The sequence below is a fragment of the Sapajus apella genome, unplaced genomic scaffold, assembly GCF_009761245.1.
Source record: "Sapajus apella isolate SASKATOON/1434 unplaced genomic scaffold, GSC_monkey_1.0 scaffold88, whole genome shotgun sequence".
Classification (NCBI taxonomy): Eukaryota; Metazoa; Chordata; class Mammalia; order Primates; family Cebidae; genus Sapajus; species Sapajus apella.
This window is the reverse complement of record NW_022437028.1, coordinates 6,378,880-6,402,754: the sequence shown is the minus strand read 5'-3', so window position 1 is coordinate 6,402,754 and position 23,875 is coordinate 6,378,880. Positions and strand designations below refer to the sequence as shown.

General features: G+C 44.7%; 1 long non-coding RNA gene across 1 annotated transcript; it reads left to right on the top strand.

The window, feature by feature from the left end:
• Positions 1 to 269: 269 nt before the first annotated feature.
• On the top strand, positions 270 to 22,370 carry LOC116534571. Its single transcript, XR_004261781.1, has 3 exons — positions 270 to 960; positions 6,272 to 6,278; positions 22,355 to 22,370. It is a non-coding gene; the product is annotated as an uncharacterized LOC116534571 (long non-coding RNA).
• Positions 22,371 to 23,875: the final 1,505 nt, after the last annotated feature.

Below are 23,875 nucleotides of genomic sequence, written 5' to 3'. Positions count from 1 at the left end.
TAATTCAGCCATCCCGCGGGCAGGCACCACACTGTGAGTCTGGATCTGCAAAGGACGCGCCTGCTGTCCTTCCCACACCACAATCTACTACGTGATCTCGGAAACAGGGTCTAGGACTGAGGCCCCTGCCCCCTCCTCTCGTAATTTCCCGTAGAATTTGGGGCGGGGCGGTGAATCAGCACTCGCAGGGACTGATGCAGCCCTGATCCCCGCCAGGGGTCCCCAGCGGCCTCGGGATTCGAACCAATCCCACCCCACCCCCCGCCCGTCCGCCTGTGCCTGCGCGCTACGTCCGCTGGGAGTTGTAGTCTTGACCGCCCCTCTGTCCTTGGTCTCCCCAACGCCTCAGCCCCCTGCAGGTTGAACTACAACTCCCAGAGGCCCACGCGTCGGAGGCCTGGAGTGGCTGAGGGCTCAAGGGGGAGGGATAAGGGGGCGTCTGGAGAAGCTGGGGCGAGGGAACTGAGGAGTGAAGGGAATAAAAGAAAGCGTGGGGGCTCAGTGGGAAAGGACAGGGTGCCCGAAAGACGCGCAGTGAGCCGAGTTGGGGAGCGGTGAGCCCCAACTGCGGCCCGACCCGGGCGGGGCCTGGGCGGGGCTTGCGGGAGAGCGGGCGGGGACTAGCTGCGTCACGCCGCGTGGGCGGGGCCGCAGGGGGTTGTCCGATCGTGGCACGCACAGCAGCCGCAGCCGCCTCGCGCCTGGTCCCGCGGTCGCAGCTCCAGCCGCCTCCTCCGCGCAGCCGCCGCCTTAGCCCCTCGTTCGGTGGGTCGGTCCTGTCCGCCACTTGGGCTCCAGCCGCGCCCTCCAAGCCCTTCAGGCCACCCCAGTGTCCTTCTTTTTCTCCGGCCCGACCCAGCTCCGCGAAGATGGTGGACCGCGAGCAACTGGTGCAGAAAGCCCGGCTGGCCGAGCAGGCGGAGCGCTACGACGACATGGCCGCGGCCATGAAGAACGTGAGTATCTCCTCCCCTCCCCCGCCACTCCCTGCCCCTCCGGAGACGCGGTCCTGGGCGTGGAAGGCCCGGGGCTTCATCGCCTTGTCGCGATGGTGGGGTGACTGCCCCGTTTCGCTCACTGAGGGGCCTTGGGAGGGTCCCGAGAGGCGACGGGAACCCGGGCTGTGACGCGGCCTCTGCTGGCGTCCCCGGGGCCCCGCGGCGGTGCCTCTCAGGCCCTGCGCGGGCGCGGGCCGGGGCGGGGTCCCGCGGGGCTGGACTTGGGAGCGGGGTCTCCGGCCCCCGCGGCTCTGGGGGTGCAGGGGACCCTAGCGGGGAGCCGTGCGCATCCTTTGTGCCCCACTTCCCCCCTCCTCCCAGCCTGGGCGTGGGGGCGGGGGACCGCATGGATGCGGTTCCTCTTTCTCTCCCTGGTGTCTGGGCGGCGCCTTTCCCATTCACTCAGCAGGTCTCCCGGTTTTCCGCCTCCCGAGCCCCCCCAAAATCTTCCCCACCGTCTCTCCCGACAGATCCCTGAGAACCTTCCCAGGAACATCGTGTAGGGGGGTCTCTTGAAAACCTGAGCCCTGTGGTGCAAAATCGAAACCACCTTGCTCACGTTTTTCTTAACAAAAGGCTCCTCTTTCTCCAGTCCCTCAAAGCAAGTCCTCCGGCTTTTAGGAAGGGGGAACGTTTGTCTCGCTAGCGTTTTCATTGATCGTTCTCAGCATGTCATCTCCATCTTATCCCCTAATGTTTTTGTATCGAAAAGCGTAGGTATTGCCTGTAAAATAAAAGGTGGTGAATGTAGCCGACTGGTTCGATCTGTGACATATGCCGTTTCTTTTTTGCATACAGGCACGCGTCTGTTGAAATTCCTATAAGTTGGGGGAAAAATATTCTGTCTGATCTGATAGTGCAAACAAAGCGGTGGTGAGAGGCAGTATCAAGTCATTCCAGAAGATTCTGCATTTGTCATATTGCAGAGAGCCTAGACTGGGTGGAGGCTGGGAGGAGTTAAAGGGGAAAAAGTCTTTAAAAAATTTTTTTTGTTGTTAGATGCATCTGAGGCTTTTATTTTTTTAAGCGAGTACATCTTCATGCTGATGAAAAGAGAATACTGATCTCCAGTTGTCGCATTTTGTCTGGGTTGCAGATTCCTCCCTCTATTGCACCATTTTGTCAGTAACATCACACTTATCTAAGGGGCTGTCAACCAGTTTGATATTAGAGGAGGGGGAAGTACTGAACATTAGGAAATGAAAGGTTGAAAATTAATCTAATTAATGATTTCTGGGCCCCACTATCTTAATATTTAACTTCCTGCCTTATGTAACAAAGGTTTTCAAATGCATCTCCATTGTGAAGTGGATGCTGAAGTGTATGTACCTTGCATGTTACAGCTTTTAAGTGAAGCATTATTGATATTACAGGTCTATTCTTGAATAACTTAACCGGTTCTCAAAAGAGGACAATGCTGATACCTTTATATTTAAACCAGCCGTATTCACAAAGAAAGGTTGTTATTTTATTAAAGAAGAGAATTGGTTCTGAAATTGGGGATGCTGCTGTGGTCACGGTCTCTGTCTTCTAAGGTTTTAATGCTCAAATGATGTAAGTTGCACTGCTAATAGGTATCAGTATTGGAAATACCTTCAGTTCGTGTTATTTAGACTCTTCTAATTTTTCCATATTTCTAGTTCCACAGGAAAGCGAGTGACCTCGCACCTATATCCATAGCAACCAAGTGATGTCACACACAATGACACAGAGGCTGCAATGCACCTAAGGGCTGGTAGGGAGTGTGCAAATGGCATTTGTCCAGGGTAATGCAGAAATTAGCCGAGAAGCCAGGTGGAATCGAGCACTTCATATTCCACCAGAAAAGAATTAGTCCAAAAAATAAGGATTTCATTTACCCTTAGACATGCAGATATGTGACCTCTAGCCAGGCCTTGTTCCCCCTATTGCTGCTTTCTCACAAAAGTTTATAAGATGCTTTTTTTATATTTTTAAACATTCATCTCACTTATTTAGAATACTAGGCAGTGATAGAATAAAAGTAGAAATTTTAAGCAAGAATATATTTTATGATAACAGTACAGAGATAGGATGTATCCTCGAGTTTTTTTGCAGATAGTTTGGCAGATTTTAATAAAAATCTTAAAAAAATGACTTCCTACTGAGTCATTTTCAGTTACTATTAGGGAATGACAACCCGTTACAAAGCCTTTTAAGTCAAGGTTTGGGAAGTTTGTTTTTTTTCTAGATTTGTGCTTCTGCTCCTTTCCAGTATGCAGGAAAGAACAGTCTGTAAAATAAAAATCTTTTTTCAAATCTGCTTCCTGTGGCTTTAAGGAAATAGTCTCTGTGCCTCATTTTCCTCATCTGTAAAATGGGACAATACTTGAAAAGTTGTGCTGATTTGATAAGAAATGTAGTAGGTGTTCCAAAATGGCAACTACCTAAGACATTTTCTTCCTGTTTATAAAAGTCATCATGGAGAATTTTGGAAACTGCAGAGAAAGAACCCAGTCTTACCATTCAAGTGAGCTCTCCTTTAAGGCCAAAAATCATCCTGTTGATAGAAGGATTAAAATGTATTTGCATTTAATGAAATTATCCTAGTACTAAGACTATTGGGATCTGTGTAGAATGATAGTTCTACGTGGGTAACCAGGACAGAAATACTCTATTGTGCAGTATTTTGAAAGGAAGGAAATAGGAACGTTAGGCCTTTTAAGAGACATTTAGTCTTACATTGAAGGAGAGTGAACATCTAGCTGGTTCCTCCTACATGTTAGATGTGAGACAATACTGTCTTGTCCTTTGGCTTTTAATAGTCTCTTGAGAAGTTAATATTTTAAGTAGGCTACTGGTACTTGGGGGTGGGGGAAAGTTCAGGGCTACTAATTTTGTTGAAGTTACTGGGTTAAGCAGTTTAATTCAGCAAGGGGTGGGAGGGCAAAGATGGCAAAAGGCTATCGCAGTTTTTCTAAGTCTTTCCTAGTGGGATCAATGGACTTTAAAATTCTTACTATCTTAAACATTCCATTTTCCCACTAGCTCTTCCAGGAGGCCAGATCAATAACCATTATCACTAATGGAGTAATGGAACCTCTGTAGACTCTTCAGAGGTGGAGTTCTGCCAACCATTATTCTAAGTCATGTGGCTTGAATTGTTCTCTTCTTGGGGTTGGGAAGAATACAGATCATACAGCTTGCTTCTCATGTGTTAGCCTTCACAGTAACTGAAGCGGATGTTAAGTGCTTTCTCTGATAATTTTGGAAATCTCCTATGTGTTTTTTGAATTCTGCTGAGATACAACATGGCGGTAAATGCTCATCCTTACTGCAGTCCTGGATTAACTGCAGACCTTGGTTAGGATTTCATCTCTTGTACTCAGGGAAGCCTTATTTATTAAGCCAATCTCTAGATTATTGAAAAGAGTGGAGAAAACAATTGTGTTTTCATCGGTAAAAGTCGCATAACATAACTTGAACATGGTCACGTAAAATGTCAAGTGTGCGGTCGAGTGGCATTGGGTACATTCACAGTGCTGTGCTGCCATCACCTGTGTTCAAGAAATGAGAAAGTGGTTATTTTTAAAAAGTGATGCCGGTCTGGACTACAGCCGGCTGGAATTCAGCATGCCATTACCGATTCAGGAATGTGTCGATAATGGAGTGCCCACAACAGCTCACAGCCAGCGATAATTGTCTGTCCCTTTGTCTTCATTTTCAAGCGTCTGAACTGGAAAAAAGGGAATTAGCTTGAGCTAAGTTTGTGGTGTATTTCCACTTAAAAAGTTATGGAACTTAAATGCCGTGTAATGTTCACCCAAATAAATAAGAACAATTTACTTGAAATCTGAGCAAACTGTTAACTCTTTGGGGATTATGGAAATTTTGCTAGTGTTCCTGGGACTCGTTTTCAGCCCCATGGCTGGCTTTATTCTCAGGGATTTGCCCCCTGTGTGGTGGTACTTTCCTAACAAGGACGTTGCAGGGCTGAGACTGGGGAGCTGTTGGAGCATGAGGCTCTCAACTGATGGGATGCCAGCATAAGACATTCAGTACATTCCGGCTGTCAGGAGCGGAATGGGAGTGAATTACAGTTACTTTTCCCATCTTTGCTTGCTCCCAACCAATATCACCAGTCCTAACCTTTTTTTTTTTTTTTTTTTTTTTTAATTTTTTTGAGACTTGAGTCTCACTCTGTTGCCCAGGCTGCAGTGTGTGATCGATCTTGGCTCACTGCAACCCCTGCCTCCCGGGTTCAAGTGATTCTCCTGCCTCAGCCTCCTGAGTAGCTGGGATTGATTACAGGCGCCTGCCACCACTTGCGGCTAATTTTTGTACTTTTAGTAGAGATGGGGTTTCACCATGTTGGCCAGGCTAGTCTTGAACTCCTGACCTCAGGTGATCTACCCACCTCAGCCTCTCAAAATGCTGGGATTACAGGTGTGAGCCCCTGAGCCCGGCCTCAAGGACCACGTTCTATGTTTAATAGTCAAACAGAAATATCACTTTTAAGTGATATAAAACATTATCTTTTCTTTGCCTTTTTAAAGCTACTTAGTGTTTTAGCAGATAATTCCAGTCTATAATTATGTGTGCCTTTGGTTACTTGATTTTATTTTTTTTTGAGACAGGATCTCACTGTGTCACTGAGGCTGGAGCATGGGTTACTGCAGCCTCGACCTCACCTCCAGCCCCAGCCACCCAAGTAGCTGGCACTACAGGTGTATGCCACCACACCTGGCTAATTTTTTGTATTTTTTTTTGTAGAGATGGGGTGTCACCATGTTGTCCAGGCTGGTCTTGAGCTCCTCGACTCAAGCAGTCTGCCTGTCTTGCCTTCCCAAAGTGCTGGGATTACAGGTGTGAGCCACCACACCCAGCCTAGTCTGTAATTAGGAGTCAGCTAAATGTTGCCTTTCTATAAAGGCTACCAATACCAGCTGCCTTACAGCCGGCCTCTCCTCTCAGAATTATTTTTCTGTTTTCTTCCCCAAATTCCATTTTAGGTGTCAGCTATCATTTTAATTAACTACCGAACCATATTATTTTACTTAAAATTGGCATTTGTGGAAATCTTGAAAATGTTGATATTTTGCTAAATGAATTTATGAATTTGAGTGGTAGAAAATTAGTTACATGAAAACTGATTTTAAAAATTTCCTGGGCCGGGCGTGGTGGCTCATGCCTATAATCCCAGCACTTTGGGAGTCCGAGGTGGGCAGATCATGAGGTCAGGAGTTCAAGACCAGCCTGGCCAACATGGTGAAAACCCGTCTCTACTAAAGTTAAAAAAAAAAAAAAAAAATTAGCTGGGCTGTGGTGGCGTGTGCCTGTAATCCCAGCACTTTGGGAGGCTGAGGCAGATGGATCACCTGAGGTCAGGAGTTCGAGTCCAGCCTGGCCAACATGGTGAAAACCTGTTTCTACTAAAAATACCAAAAATTAGCTGGGAGCGGTGGCACGTGCCTGTAATCCCAGCTACTCGGGAGGCTGAGGCAGGAGAATCGCTTGAATGCGGGAGGTGGAGGTTTGCAGGGAGCTGAGATCTGCCACTGCACTCCAGCCTTGGGTGAGAGAGGAAGACTCTATCTCAAAAAAAAGAAAAATATTTCCCAAAGAAAGCTTTAGTTTTAAGGTAAATGGTTATGAATAATTGGTTTGCTGCCATGATTTTGTAGAAAAAAATAAAAATTGTAAATCTTAAAAGACCATGTGCGTGCGTCTTTTTTTTCTGTGTAAGAACTGGTGAAGTCTTAGCTAAATTGCTGCCTACATTTCACTTGTTAAGTGTGTGTCCTACAGATTTTTTTTTTTTTTAACCTGAGTTAAATACTACTAATATGTGCTACATGGCATAAGTTTTGGTTGTGGGCCAGGTGTAGTAACTCATGCTTATAATCCCAGCATTTTGGGAGGCGGAGGTAGGCGGATCACTTGAAGTCAGGAGTTCAAGACCAGCCTGCCCAACATGGTGAAACCCCATCTCTATTAAAGATACAAAAATTAACTGGGTGTGGTGTCGCATGCCTGTAATCCCAGCTACTGGAGAGGCTGAAGTAGATCGCTTGCACCCGGGAGGCAGAGGTTGCAGCGAGCTGAGATCGCACCACTGCACTCCAGTCTGGGTGACGTGCGAGACTCCATCTCAAAAAAAAAGAAAAATTTTTTTGGTTGTGAATAAATATGAAAGAGAGTGTTCTTACATATGTAGATTTTTAACATTAAAACAGTAAAATTATTCCAGGTAAACTCTTGGTCTTCTTAACCTTTGGAAGGGTACCTGTCTTTGGAGAGATCTAAAGCCCATCTTGGTAAGTGGGACCCAAGTACCCAGTTTTCCTCCGAGCAGGGGTTTCCAAGCTGGGAGTATGACAGTGATAGCAGTGGCCAGCTGAACATGTAATGATAGTAGCTGAAGAGGAGTTGCTGATCCACCCCCAACCTGCCGCAAGTTGAGTATAAAGAGCAGCTGCCGTGGGCAGGAAAGTCAGAAATGGCTAAGGGAGCGAGGGGAAGGCATTAAAAAGCCAGGTTTCTTTTGAAGCCATAGAGACGATTTACATTTCTTGAGCTATCTAAAAGGAATTACTCATGACTCTTAAGCTACCATATTTTAAAAAACCCAGACCTGGGAAACAAAGTTGCCTGTGGTGCTGGTTCTTTAAGATTGTAGGAATCAGCTTGAATTTTGGACTGTTTCTGTACAGTAAGGACTCCTTTAGTAGCAATGAGACATGAAGCCGTTGCTTGTCTTTGCAGTGGAGGTACAGCATGGTTAGTAGCCGTGCAGATGACTCCATATCCATTGGCAGTATGTTTTAATGTAAGGGCCTATCTGGCCTGGGTAGGCTATAAAGCAGTGGTCCCCAGCCTTTTTGGCACCAGGGTCCAGTTTCAAGGAAGACAGTTTTTCCATGGACTGGGTGGGGACTGAGGGGGAATAGTTTGGGGATGAATCAAGCACATTACATTTATTGTGCACTTTGTCATTGCTACATTGTAATATGTAATAAAATAGTTATATAACTCACTGTCATGTAGAATCAGTGGGAGCCATGAGCTTGTTTTCCCATAATTAGATGGTCCCATCTGGGGGTGATGGGAGACAGTGACAGATCATCGGGCATTAGAGTCTCATAAGGAGCGGGCAGGCTAGATCCCACGCATGCGCAGTTCATGGTAGGGTTGGCACTAATTGCAGAATCTGATGCCTCTGCTGATTTGACAGGAGGCAGAGCTCAGGTGGTAATTCTAGCAATGGGGAGTGACAGGCCTCCTGCTCTGCAGCCGGGTTCCTCACAGGCCACGGACCCATTGGGGACCCCTGCTATAGAGGATAGATGTTATTGTTTTCAAACCATACCCTAATAGGGCCTTGTATCTGTGTCATAGAAGTTAAGGCTGAAAGTTATTTTTCCTACTAGATTGAAAATTTCCGGGGAAAATGACAAGAATGATCACCATAATTCACATGCAGGGATATCATTGTGCCTTTTTCTACAGTTTATATTCTTTTGCACCTTTCACATGACATCATTTCAGTGATACTGTGTTGTTATTTTCAGTAGCTGAATAATCCTGTGGATATGTCATAATTTAATTATTATTATTATTTTTTTTTGAGACGGAGTTTCGCTCTTGTTACCCAAGCTGGAGTGCAATGGCGCGATCTTGGCTCACCGCAACCTCCGCCTCCTGGGTTCAGGCAATTCTCCTGCCTCAGCCTCCTGAGTAGCTGGGATTACAGGCACATGCCACCATGCCCAGCTGAATTTTTGTAATTTTAGTAGAGACGGGGTTTCACCATGTTGACCAGGATGGTCTCGATCTCTTGACCTCATGATCCACCCACCTCGGCCTCCCAAAGTGCTGGGATTACAGGCTTGAGCCACCGTGCCCGGCCTAATTATTTTTTTACTTAGCATTTAGGCTGTTTCCAGATTTACATTTGTAAATAATATTGATGTGGGTATAGGTGGTCCCTGATTTGAGATGGTTGAACTTAACGATTTTTCTTTTCTTTTCTTTCTTTCTTTCTTTTTTTTTCTTTTTTTTGAGTCTTGCTCTGTTGCCCAGGCTGGAGTGCAGTGATGCATTCTCAGCTCATTATCACCTCTGCCCCCTGAGTTCCAGTGATTCTCCTGCCTCAGCCTCCCAAGTAGCTGAAATTACAGTTGCATACCACCGTGCCCGGCTAATTTTTGTATTTTTAGTAGAAATGGGGTTTCCCCATGTTGGCCAGGCTGGTCTCCAACTCTTGGCCTCAAGTGGTCTGCCCTCGTTGGCCTCCCAAAGTGCTGGGATTGCAGGCGTGAGCCACCACAATCAGCCTTAACCTGATGATTTTTCGACTTTACCATGGTGCAAAAGCGGTAGGCATTCAGTAAGCTCCTCCACTTATGATGGGGTCACGTCCCTATAAACAAATTGTACCTCAAGGAGCATCTGGTGTCTTTCAGGCACGGTTCGTATGTTAAGATAGACCCAAGAGCGGAATTGCTGGAAAACCAGCTAAGAATAATGTTTAAGGTCCTCACTAGTACAGGGTATTCTTTTTCAAAAGTTTGAAAAATTTGTTTGAATAGGTATTACGTACACGTTTCATAATTAAAAAGGCATCCATCACCCTTTATCCTCTAGGAAGAACGATGAGGTTGAAGCTGGGGTAGGCTTGAGTGCTGGCTTATTTGAGCCAAGGCCCATCTCCCTTATGCTTCTTTGGAGTGACTCCCTTTTTTTTCCCCTTTGACTAATGGAAACTTTCAAACATACAAAATAAAGGCAAATAATACAGGAGCCCCCATACACTCAGCTTCACCATTTTTCAGCATATCGGCCAATCCTTTATCTCTATTTTCTTGCTTTTCTGGCCTCCTCAGGGATTATTTATCAATTTGGAAGATGGCTTTTGGGAGACAGAGTCTCGCTCTGTCACCCAGACTGGAGTGCAGTGGTTCAATCTTGGCACATTGCAACCTTGCCATCCTGGGTTCAAGCGATTCTCTTGCCTCAGCTTCTGAGCAGCTGGGATTATAGGTATCCACCATCATGCCTAGCTAATTTTTGTATTTTTAGTAGAGACAGGGTTTCTCCATTTTGGCCAGGCTGGTCTCAAACTCGCAACTCAGGTATTCCACCTGTCTCAGCCTCTGAGTGCTGGGGTCACAGGTGTGAGCCACTGGGCCTGGCCATGGCTTTTTATCTATATAAAATTACCCCTTGTTTACCACAGATGCTGAAATTACAAGCAGAATCTCTTTATATTCACATTTGGCAACCTCAAGTGTAGTTTCTTGCTTAAAGCATTTAATCTTGATGGCAGGTAACCTCATTTTTCCCCGATGTTAAGAGAAGGATTTCCCTTTAGTTGACACCCGAGCCTGGCCTCCCATCAGCTTTGGGTCATGAGTGGGTTGGGAAAAGACGGTGTGACACCTGTGGGTTATGGAAAGAATCCTGCTGTCATTACAGGACTCTTCTGGCCCCCTTTCTTGCTGCCTTTTTTTCTTTTTCTTTTTTAAATAGCAGTTCTATCAGTTTTGGGCATTATCACTAGTCTGATAAAAGAGCTAACATCCAGTTGATTTGTTGGGGACTATGTGAGTCAACTGATGTTGCTTTTGTTTGCCCTTGTTGCTTGCCAAGCACTTAAAAAATAGTTTTTGCCTTAAAAAAGGCAGTATACTATATGACTATGTGTATGTTTGTGTATGTATCTCTGTGTGTGTTTGTATTTGTGTGTGTATATATATATATACGTATATATGAATAAAATATACACTGTCTAGGCCAAGATAGCCTGAGTTTGAATCTATGTTCAGAAGTGTGGAATTAGTCTGAGCACAGTGGCTCTCCCTGTAATCCCAGCACTTTGGGAGACTGAGGCAGGATTGCTTGAGCCCAGGATTTTTGAGACCAGCCTGGGCAACTTAGTGAGACCCCCATCTCTGTATTTAAGAAAAGGAAAAAAGTGTGGAGCTGACCAATTTAATGATGTTTAGGTGAGTATGCTACTGATTTATTGATTTTTTTTTTTTTTTTTTTTTTTTTTGAGATGGAGTCTTACTCTGTCATCCAGGCTGGAGTGCAGTGGTGGCATGATCTCGGCTCACTACAACCTCTGCCTCCTGAGTTCAAGTGATTCTCCTGCCTCAGCCTCCGGAGTAGCTGGGATTACAGCACACACCATCACACCCAGCTATTTTTTGTATTTTTAATAGAGACCAGCTTTCACCGTGTTAGTCAGGCTGGTCTCAAACTCCTGACCTTAAGTGATCCACCTGCCTTGTATTTTTGTTTTTCATTGTTTGCTGGTTGTGTAGAAAAAGACTTCAGATTTTTGGAACTTGATGTATTTATTGAGGAAGGAAAACCAATATGGCAAAATTTCAAACGGAGCTATCTAACAGGTTAAATTTTAAAAACTTACATGGAATATGTTTCTACCGACGTCTATTTAGAGCTGTGGCGTATAGATTCTCAAAAACACTTTCTGAGTGAATTATAACTACTACTTATTTTCATTTTATGGTAACCTGTTGCATTTTGATCTTAGGTTTCTTTGTTCATCATCTGTGTGTGTGTGTGTGTTAACAATGACCAAAACTTTAGCAAGTGTTTATATCTATTGTAAAAATTTAAATCAGTACCATTCTTTACTGAGCAGTTGCAATTCTGAGATGTTGTTGAGTTAAGCTGAGCATCTGGACCGCAATGGAAAACTTAGGGTACTTTTTAGTATGAATTTTTTTACATTTGTTCTCTAAATTTATGCACTGACTAAAATCTTTTTGGGAAGACAGAAGTTTTTTTTTTTTTTTTGAGATGGAGTCTCTGTTGCCCAGGCTGGAGTACAGTGGTGCGATCTCGGCTCACCACAACCTCCACCTCCCGGGTTCAAGCAGTTCTCCTGCCTCAGCCTTCTGAGTAGCTGGGAGTACAGGTATATACCACCATGCCCAGCTAATTTTTGTATTTTTAGTAGAGGCAGGGTTTCACTATATTGGGCAGACTGGTCTTCAACTCTTGACCTTATGATCTGCCCACCTCAGCCTCCCAAAGTTGCTGGGATTTTTAAAATTACACACTGTTAGATGAAATGTTGTAACATAGTTTGACGTTTACTGACGTTTACTTTGGGAAGCATTTTTATATACTTTCCCATTTAATTTCACAACAGTTTTATAAAGTGGTGGTCTTCCAATTTTAAAGGTGGAAATGTTTAATTTGCCTTAAAATTTTTCTTTTTCAAAGTCTAAGGCTCTTGGTTTGTAATCCTAGCACTTTGTGGGGGGCTGAGGTGAGCAGATGACTTGACATCAGGAGTTTGAGACCAGCCTCGCTGACATGGTGAAGCCCCGTCTCGACAAAAAATACAAAAAGTAGCAGGCATGGTGGCATGTGCCTATAATCCCAGCCGCTCAGAGTCTGAGGCATGAGAATCACTTGAACCAGGGAGACAGAGGCTACAGTGAGCTGAAATTGTGCCACCGCACTCCAACCTGGGCCATGGACTCTGTCAAAAAAAAAAAAAAAAGTCTAAGGCTCTTGTTTTAAGTTTTTTTGTTCCTAGAAAAAGGTCATGGGTAAAGTGGATACCAGCCGTGGTCTCAGTTGATCTCTTAATTAATTTTAGCATATGTTCCATTGCTTGCAGAACCATGGAAATCCGTTTAAACTGCTGCATATTTAATACTTTTTCCATTGGTTAACCTTGAGGTGGTGGTTTGTCATCTAGGTTGAAATATAGAAGAACACATTTCCTTCAGGACAGTTGCAAGATATATTACTCAATACAAGTGTAATCCGGTTTCTTTTAGAAAACATAACCATGATTGCAGTATGTTTTTAAAATATTATTTAACAAAGGAGAGCTTCAGATTTTTTTGTTTGTTTTTGTTTGAGACAGAGTCTGGCTCTGTTGCCCAGGCTGGAGTGCAGTGGTGCGACTGGCTCACTGAAACCTCCGCCTCTCGGGTTCAAGTGATTATCCAGCCTCAGCCTCCTAAGTAGCTGGAATTATAGGCGTGCGCCACTATGCACAGCTACTTTTTGTATTTTTAGTAGAGACAGGGTTTCACCATGGTGGCCAGGCTGGTCTCGAGCTCCTGGCCTCAAGTGATCCACCTGCCTCTGCCTCCTAAACTGCTGGGATTGCAGGTGTGAGCCACCATGCCTGGTGAGATTTTTAACATGAGGTAAGTGCTGTAGTTTTGCTGTTGGAGTCTGAGAGATATTGCCAGGAGGCATGAGGATGCTGCTCAGAACTGAATGGAAGCAGATACATCACTCAAAAGAAATAGATCTGGGAGGAACAGAAAACCTTTTGTACAGAAAATAAAAACCAGAATAATACAGTTTTATGTGGAATTTGCAAACTGGAGTTTGAAACATGTTTTGAGGATTTGGGTGAAGATCAAAGAAAGAAAAGAGATGCTAGTTTTTTATATTGTGTATAAGACATTTTTGTAGACATTTCAGTGTTTTTTGTTGTTGTTTTTTGAGACGGATTTTCCCTCTTACTGCCCAGGCTAGCGTGCAATGGCGCGATCTCAGTTCACTGCATCCTCCGCCTCCCAGGTTCAAGCAATTTTCCTGCCTCAGCCTCCTGAGCAGCGTGCATCGCCACACCCAGCTAATTTTTTTGTATTTTTAGTAGAGACAGGGTTTCGCCAAGTTGGTCAGGCTGGTGTCAAACTCCTAACCTCAGGTGATCCACCTGCTTTGGCCTCCCAAAGTGCTGGGATTACAGGCGTGAGCCACCATGGCAGACAGCTGAGTATTTGAATGTAAGCCTTTGAATATTTTGTAGACATTTTAGGCAGGGGGAAGTAATGAATGACACTGATCTGAAATCCTAGGAAAGATATGGTTGTGATGGGAGTGCTATTGAACATCTATGGGGATCTCGATTCCACAAAATAAATTGAGGTAAGCCCAGAGTGCTGTGGAACTGGAGATGGATGGCGAGTTCACACTGATCATCAGGGAGGGTTTCCTCGAAGAAGTGATCCCTAAACTCTGTGGTTTGAGGGCTTGAGTGAGGGGGAGAGGTTAGAGGAAAGAATAGGCAGGCAGAGGGTATAGGATGCTTAGTTTCAGGATGGGAAAGGAGAATCGGTGGCGATGGCGGGATTTGCGTATTCCCTGTTGGTGGCATTCAGGGAATGCTGTGGTGGTATGCGTATGAGGGAGTAGCAAGAAATGAGTTGAAAGAGGTTAACGGGAGCCAGCTCATGAAGGGCCTTCTGGAGTTTGTTCCTCCTTAAGCCATGGTGAGCCTCTTTAGGCTGAAGAGGACTATAATCTAATTTTTGGTCTGGAGAGATCCCAGGCAGCAGTGTGGAAACCGAGTAGACGGTGAGGCAGAGCAAGGGGAGGCTGATGAAGATGGTCAGGTCTAGTCTTAAGGGACCTGGACAACAACGGCAAGGGCAGATGGGAGAGCGAGAAATGGGTGGCCGGAGATAGAAGAAGAAAGAGGAGGAGAAAATGGTGGAAAAGATGAGTTCAGTTGTTACACTGAGTTTGAGGAAACACTTAAGTGAAGGCAAATTAACTTGGCTGCAGGTCAATATGAAGGACATTTATTTAGAACAGTGCCCGGCACAGTGTAAGCAAAGAAACATTTAGGATCTACCAATAACCAGGCTGACCTCACAGCTGGAGGATTTTTTTTTTTTTTTTTTTTTTTTTTTGAGACGGAGTTTTCGCTCTTGTTACCCAGGCTGGAGTGCAATGGCGTGATCTCGGCTCACCGCAACCTCCGTCTCCTGGGTTCAGGCAATTCTCCTGCCTCAGCCTCCTGGGTAGCTGGGATTACAGGCACGCGCCACCATGCCCAGCCAATTTTTTTTGTATTTTTAGTAGAGACGGGGTTTCACCATATTGACCAGGATGGTCTCGATCTCTTGACCTCGTGATCCACCCACCTCGGCCTCCCAAAGTGCTGGGATTACAGGCTTGAGCCACCGCGCCCGGCCACAGCTGGAGAATTTAATATCTTCTTCGCTGGTGGAACTGACGGTCAAGTGGGAGCCTTCTCTGTATCCATGTGTGTTGAAACCATGCAGAACAAAGGCCACCTAGAGAAAAATGGAGCATCTGTATCCCAATATGAAGCGCTAGGGAGTGGTGGGCGCTTAAGTAGTGACTGGAGTGAGGAAGGAAAGACCAGGAGTGAAGGCTAACCAGGGGGAGGAGAGCCTCAGGAAAGAGTGGTCATCAGGGCTAGGTGCCTCTGTGAGCTCAGACCTAAGATGAAGTCTAAGAGCACTGGACACCTGGGGTGGGAAGACAGTGATGACTTTGTAGGGTCATCACTACAAAGGGAATGAAAGATTGAAGAAATGGAAACAAGTGTAGTCTTAATTCCAGAACCCTGAATTTGAAAGAACCAGGAAGAGGTAGGATTGAAATGCATCATTTATTTATGTTAAACCGTAACTTTCACTGTATGTTGATGGGAAAGAGTAGGAGAGGGAGAATATAAGAATGTAATAGCATGACCAGTGGGAATCCACGGAGGGGAAGAAGCATCTTTCGTTGGCACTCAACAAGGAGGCAGAGATAGGTGCAGCTACTTTTGGAGCAAAGCCCTTAAGATAGGCTTAACTAACGGTCACGTTCCTCTATGAGGAGGTGGCGGCAACCTAGCATTGCCAGATTTGTATTGACCTCAACCTCTAGTTCTCTTGTCTCAGTGTCCCCCTCCCTCACCTAAATCTTGGCTGTGAGAGTGGGAGGGGGAGGTGGTTGGATTGGTCTGGGTGTTTTAGGGATGGCGTAGCAGAAGGACAAGGCATGATATACCTGCAGAAAGAATGGAGTTGCTGGGTCTCGATGAACCTTGCAGGGAAGGAATAAAGCCTGAAGGGAAGGGGCTGAGAGAGAAAGGTCGGTATTTGGTATTCAACAGTTAGTCTTTTAGAAGAGTGGGGACTGGGAGGTTACAAGAGTTCACTTTAAAAGTGAACGATTCTGCAGAAGGTCAAGATGTGGTTTGGGGTAAGTCGTCCTGATTGGTGAGTTCAACTAATGTTTATAATTCATTTTTGAGAATAGCCTTGGGATAATGGAAGTGGAACCAGAGGTCTGGACACAGATAAATAATCCCATTTAAAGTGAGCATGACATTGATTCCAGGGGAAATTGTAGAAGCGAAGATCAGACCTGAAGGAGATTATTCTGAAGGAGTCAATATGGGTGTGTTTAGGAACCTTTTTAACTAATTTTGATGGAACTAATTTTGGAATAGGGTTTTTGACTGCCAGCCAAGGGAGTGCCGGAACATAATATATCTGGATTTTTTTCAAGGCGTTTGATGAGGTGTCTTCCTGATGTAGAGTTAGGTGGGCTGCAGAGGTATGCTATGTGCCCTACTTGTTAAAAATGTTTTAACAAGCCTAATTCTGATTCAGGCTGATCACTTGAGGTCAGGAGTTTAAGACCAGCCTGGCCAACATGGTGAAACCCTGTCTCTGTTAAAAACAGAAAAACTAACCAGGTGTGGTGGCACCCACCTCTGGTCCCAGATACTTGGGAGGCTGAGGTGGGAGGATCGCACCACTGCATTCCAGCCTGGTGTGAGAGACTGTCTCAAAAAATAAAAAATCCTAATGCTTAAAGTCCTGTACCTTGACCCCCAAATTCATCTGTTCCGTTACACTTGGTGCAGGTGTTGCTTAACAGTAACACTTGCAGAGAAAGATAAATCTCGGGCTTTGATTAACATCCCAATAGGAATTGAGTATGATTTGCTTTTCATAAGTCAGTTTAGTTTGGATGTGTAAAAAACAGTATTAGTTATTGCTTGTCTCAGACTACTACAAATAAATACTTGTTAATTCTCACGATTCTGTGGGTTGGCTGAGTAGCTGGTCTAGGCCAGCTCCACTGGGCTGGGTGAACTGCAGTGCCCTCACCCTCAGTCTCTCACCTCCGGGTTAAACCAGGCTTCTTCACCTGGTGGTGGGAGGTCCCAGCAGGGAGTCCCAATGCACAGGCACTTTTCAAGCCGTGCTTATCTCATGCTTGCTCAAGCTCCATTGGTCAAAAGCAAGTCACGTGACCAAGTTCAGCTTATGAAGGTAGATACCCTATCTCTTGATGGGAGTAGCTGGATTCATACTGGAAGGGAAGTGGGTGGAAGGAATGCCAGGGTCGGGAGGAATTACTAGGACCGTTTTTGAAAACTGTCTCAGCTGGGTACGTCATGTGTAGATTGATGTCATTCAGCACACATGCAGAAGTGACTGTTGAGTTAAGGTACCACTGTGATTCATGAGTGGTGCTGAATCAATGGGCAAGCCTAGATTCTCAGGGTGGAGTATGAGCATTACATTCATGTGAAGAAGCAGTGACAGGTGTGACTGGAAGAGCCTGGAGTTTGCTGGCCGTGGTACTGAGAACTTGCCGCAGGGTTCTTCTACTTCCACAGCATGCACATTGGGAGCAGGTGATCCTTGACTGATGTGGGAGGCTGTCCTGTGCATTGTAGGGTGTTCAGCAACATCCCCGGCCTCTACCCAGTAGATTCCTTATTAAAGCTGATTTTTAAAAATGGCTGCACTACACCATGTTTATACAACAGCTTTTACATGTAACAACATGGTTTTTTTTTTTGAGACAGAGTCCTGCTCTGTCACCCAGGCTGGAGTGCAGTGGCACAATCTTGGCTCACTGCAACCTCCACCTCCCAGGTTCAAGCGATTATCTACCTCAGCCTCCAGGGTAGCTGGGATTACAGGCGCCAGCCACCACGCCTGGCTAATTTTTGTATTTTTAGTAGAGATGGGGTTTCATTGTGTTGGCCAGGCTCGTCTTGAATTCCTGACTTTAGATGATTTGCCTGCCTTGGCCTCCCAAAGTGTTGGGATTACAGGCGTGAGCCACCACACCCGGCAACAGCTTAATTTTTTGTTGTTGTTGTTTGGTTTTTGAAACAGAGTTTCACTTTGTTGCCGAGGCTGGAGTGCAGTGGTGCAATTTTGGCTCACTGTAACCTCTGCCTCCCAGATTCAAATGATTCTCCTGCCTCAGTCTCCTGAGTCACTGGGATTATAGTCACCTGCCACCATGCCTAGCTAATGTTGCTGTATTTTTAGTAGAGATAGGGTTTCACCATGTTGGCCACACTGGTCTTGAACTTCTGACCTCAGGTGATCCGCCCACCTCAGGCTCCTGAAGTGCTGGGATTACAGGCCTGACCCACCATGTCTGGACAGCAGCTTAATTTTTTAAGTTTTATTTTTTGGTGGGAAAGTCCTTTCTCCCTCCCCGCACTTCCAAATCAGATCTATGAGAAAACTAGTAATTAATTAGAAATAATCGCTAATTTGTTTGATAGGTTCAGAAAGTAGCCCAGCAGAGGTTTGAAGCCTATACACTAAAGAGCAGGTTGAGGGGTATTGATGAGCAGAAGCGCATTTAGGGGAAGATCAAGACAGGGAAGGGGCGTGGCCTGGCCATGGAAACAGTGAGTAAGGTTAGAGAAGACTCTAGATACGAGAACCAACCTTGCCAGTTTCAAAAATGGATTCTGGCCCCTAATAAATAAAAATCTTAATACCTTGAATGGCAGTTGTAGGGAAATAAGCAGCCTCAATATGAAGAAGTCAAGTACTTGTTAACCTCTGAAGGTGGAATTCAGCCACTTCTCACAGAAGGGTGAGACCTTCTGTCCTTCACCTAGCAGGGTTTGTAAGAGGGAGGGAGTGCTAGTTTTGGGGAAGAAGGTGTGAATTATCTTCATTTCAGCGTCAGTTATCTTAGTGTGTTTCTTCTTTGACTTTTTCCTCCATATTGGTGAGATCGAATGCTTCTTAATGACAGATACCCATGGCAGGGCACGTAAATTTCCTGTCCTTTTTTGATACCTGCACATAAACCTAAACAAGCTCTTTTGTTCCCCTTTTTGAAGAGGATATTGAGAAATACAACCTGCATTACACTATTAGATGTTGATAGGAGGTCACAAGAGGAGGATTAAGTTGTAAGAACCAGAGGTCTATCCTCCATTATAGGGAGCTTTCTCTGTGTAAGTCCATATATCATGAAGCATCAAGTATTTGGAATTTTGTATTTCAAACAAGTAAGCTGATGTTCAATTGCTGGTATATATGAAATTACTGTATAAACTGTCGTATAAGGCAGCAGTTTTCAAATATCTTCATTGAGATAGAGTTTACGTACCATGCGATTCACCCATTTAAAGTGTGCAGTTTAATGGTTTTCAGTGTGTTCAGACTTGCATCCTCACCACATTTGAGAACATGCCCTCAGCCCAAAAAGAAACCCTATATTGGCATCATTCTCCATCACCTCCCCTCCCAGCCCAGCCCTAAGTAACCACTAATCTGCTTTCTGTTTCTATGGATTTGCCTATTCTGGACATATTATATAACTGGAATCATACAGTGTTTGGTCTTTCGTGACTGGGAGATCATCACTGTAGCATGCTGTCAGCGCATCATTTGTCTGTCTAAATAATACTCCATTGTATAGGTCGCATTACATTGTGTTCATCCATTCCTCATTTGATGGACACCTGCATTGTTTCTACCACCTTTTTTTGGCTGTTAGGGCTAATGTTGCTGTGAACATTCCTGTACAAGATGTCTTTTCTCCGCCCCCGCCCCCTTTTTTTGAGACAAGAGTCATGCTCTGTCACCCAGGCTGGAGTGCAGTAATGCCATCTCGGCTCACTACAACCTCCACCTCCTGGGTTCAAGTGATTCTCATGCCTTAGCCTCCTGAGTAGCTGGGATTACGGGTACAAGCCACCACGCCTAGCTGATTTTTTAAATTTTTTAGTAGAGATGGGGTTTCACCATGTTGCCCAGGCTGGTCTTCAACTCCTGACCTTAAGTGATCTGCCCGATTCAGCCTCCTAAAGTGCTGAAGGTACAGGCGGGAGCCAACACTCCTGGCCCCTGTACGAGATTTTGTATGGGCCAGGTGGTGTGGCTCACGCCTGCAATCCCTACACTTTGGGAGGCCTGGGGGACAGGAGGATTGCTTAAGGCCAGGAATTTGAGATCAGCCTCGGCAGCATAGTGAGACCCCCATCTCTACAAAAATTTAAAAAATTAGCCAGGCATGGTGGCACATGCCAGCTACTCGGGAGGCTAGACTCAGGCAGAAGGATTGCTTGAACCGAGAGGTTGAGTTTACAGCGAGCCGTGATCATACCACTGCACTCCAGCCTTGATGACAGAGTGAGACCCTGTCTCGAAAAAAAAAAATTTTGTATGGACATATGTTTTTATTTCTCTTGTGTACATCTGGGAGTGGAATTGCTGAGTCATAATGCTGCTAACTAAACATTTTGAGAAACTGCTACAATTTTTAACCTGGAGAAATAGATATGCATGGTTCTCATCTGAATCGTCAAGGGGTAGGGCTGCTTGAGGAGAGATTTTTATAAAAAGCCTCCCCTCCTTGGTTAAGAACTACTTGTGTAGTGGATAGCATGTGGGATTTGGAGCCAGTGTATTTGGGTTCTATTCTTCAGCTCAGAGCCTTTTTTTCCCCTTTAAATTAGGAATAATGATGCTTAATCATAAATGATTGTCTGGAGGGCAAGAAATTATAATTTTGTTGAAAAATCCATTTCTGATAAAAAAAAAGCTGATTAGAAAAATACGGACTAGATGGATACTTTCTTTTTTTTTTTTTTTTTTTTTTTTTTTTTTTTTTTTTTTTTTTTTTGTGGGGGACGGAGTTTCGCTCTTGTTACCCAGGCTGGAGTGCAATGGTGCGATCTCGGCTCATCGCAACCTCCGCTTCCTGGGTTCAGGCAATTCTCCTGCCTCAGCCTCCTGAGTAGCTGGGATTACAGGCACGCACCACCATGCCCAGCTGATTTTTTGTATTTTTAATAGAGACGGGGTTTCACCATGTTGACCAGGATGGTCTTGATCTCTTAACCTTGTGATCCACCCGCCTCGGCCTCCCAAAGTGCTGGGATTACGGGCGTGAGCCACCGCGCCCGGCCTTAGATGGATACTTTCTTCACATGATAGAGAAAAATACAACTAAACCAAGAGCTGACATTTAAGAATGAAACCACTGGAAATAGTTCCATTGAATTCAGAACAAAAAAAAATGCCCATAAGCATTAATGACATTGGTCTTGTCCAGGTAGTATATGACACAAGTGTAGTAAATTGTAGCTCTGGGAAAGGACAGGTGATATTTGGAAACCATAGATTATGTTTGTAGAGAATAAACTGGAAAAGTACTAGAATTGATTGTTCGGTGAAACAGGGCTGATCCATACAGTTGCCCATTGCACAATGTGTCAGTTAGGGCACAGTCAAGTCCCATGTGTAATTTTTTTGTTTTGTTTGTTTGTGTAGCTTTTTGTTTTTTTGAGACAGAGTCTCACTCTGTTGCCCAGGCTTGAGTGCGATGGCGCGATCTCAGCTCGCTGCAGTCTCCGTCTCCTGGGTTCAAGCAGTTCTCCTGCCGCACCCTCCCAAGTAGCTGGGATTACAGGTGCCCACTACCATGCCTGGCTAATTTTTTTATTTTGTAGAGATAGAGTTTCACCATGTTGGCCAGGCTGGTCTCGAACTCCTGATCTCAGGTGATCTGCCCACCTTGGCCTCCCAAACTGCCGGCATTACAGGTGTGAGCCATTGCGCCCAGCCCCATGTACAATTTTTGACTCCCCGAAAACTTCACTGCTAATAACCTACCATTGACTGGAAGCCTTGCCAATAAATAGTTAACCCATATTTTGTATGTTGTACATGTTACATACTATATTCTTACAATACAGTAAGCTAGAGAAAAGAAAATATTAAGAAAAGCCTAAGAGAAACTATATTTACTCTTCATTAAGTGGAATTGGGTCATTGTAAAGGTCCTCATCCTCATGGTCTTTGTGTTGAACAGGCTGAGCAGGATAGAGAGGAGGATTGGGCCTGCTGTCTCGGGTGGCAGAGGTGGATGGAGGGAAATTCACATATAAGTGGATTTGTATAGTGTTGTCCAAGGGTCAGCAGTATAGTATATATTCTGTATACTATTCCTGACCTGCATAAAGATATCCTTTGTTCTTCATTGTATCTTTAGCATTTTTATACATTATTATTATCATCATTATTTTTATTTCTATTCCTTTTTTGAGATGGAATCTTGCTCTTTTGCCCAGGCTAGAGTGCAGTGGTGCAATCTCAGCTCACTGCAACCTCTGCCTCTTAGGTTCAAGCCATATTCTCCCGTCTCAGCCTCCCAAGTAGCTGGGACAACAGGCACTCACCACGCCCGACTAATTTTTGTATTTTTAGTAAAGATGGGGTTTCAGCGTGTTGACCAGCCTGGTCTCGAACTCCTGAACTCAGGTGATCTGCCTGCCTCAGCCTCCCAAAGTGCTGGGATTACAGGCATGAGCCACCGTGCCCGGCCTCTTATCGTTTTTTTATACAACTAAGTTAAAACACACCCAAAGCAAAGAAGTGTGGGTTTGAGTTTGTTGTATACATCCATACACTGTTTATATAAAATTACTGGCTTTGAGCTTTTCCGAAAACTTGGCTTTTCAAGGTTGGCCTTAAGCTCTAATTGTAGGTACGAATAACAGGGTGAATTGTGGAGAAGGTTTGTTGGAATAGGTGCTACTAGTCAATCGGTACAAAATTCAGCCTGATCAACCTTGACTGCTTCCCGGCCAGTCTTGCTTTCAGACCCTTCTAGAAATGCACTGTGAATACACAGATGATTTTTGGTGCCATCTGGAATTCTGTCATATGCACATGACAAATGGGTAAGTGCCTGTCACCTACACCTTCACAATGAAACTGTAGCAGTGTGATCAGAGAAAAATTAACGTAATTAATGAGGCTGAGCATTTTTTCCTATTGTTTTCCTTTTCTCTGCCCCTTTTGCCCACTTTTCTGCTACTGGTTGATCTTAGAAGTTCTCAGGAGGTTTTTATGTCCTAGAGAAATTAGTCCTTTCTCTGTGGTGTTGCCATAATTACATCATCACAGACTCTTGGCATAGAAAGGAGCACAAGATTTGAAGCCAGAGGGCTAAGAGTTTTTTCTGCTCTGTGGAGTGTGAATAACGTGACTCTGGGGGAAAGTCATGTGATTTCTCCGAGTCACACCTGTAAGTGAATGTAATACTCGCCTTGTAGAGTGGGACTTGGTGGCTGTCAGCCAAACCCAGGCTCTCACCCAGCTCTTCTCTCATCTCTGAGACCTTGGCTTGGCCTTGTGTAGAAGTTTCACGACTCTTTGAGGCTGTTTCTCTTCCTCACGTCAGTGTTTCCCTTCTACACAATTTTTAGTCAGGGTGATTGATTGCTGCTGAAAAAACCCAGCTAAAGTTGTTACTTCCTAATTAAAATGTTCTCCAAGTATTCCATGCAGTTTGCTACGTTAAGAATACCTCTGCGACTGATACTCTAATGTGAATAAGTTGTATTTTCTCCATGTAGACTGAGTATCTTGAGTACATCCCACTAATTTTTTGTGTCTTCACGTTGCGGTACAGTGTGATGTATATACTAGATGGTCCATGGATGCTTGATGAATTAGTTATTTGATAAAAGTGGCCATTAAGCATATTTTTGCTAGTCACCAGACCTTATAGAACGTATTATATCAAGTTTTCTGGAATGAACGTGTGTTGAGAGTCCCCAACACTGCCTCCAGACTTGGTGATTTGCTGGGACTCAGCAAATAGTTGTACTTGTTCATGGCTGTGGTTTTTTACTGTCAAGTATGCAAAGCTTAGTCAGTTAAGAGGGTCAGGCACAGTGGTTCATGCCTGTAACCCCAGCACTTTGGGAGGCTGAGACGGGTGGATCACTTGAGCCTCAGGAGTTCAAGACCAGCCTGACCAAACATGGTGAAACCCTGTCTCTACAAAATATACAAAAATTAGCCAGGCATGGTGGT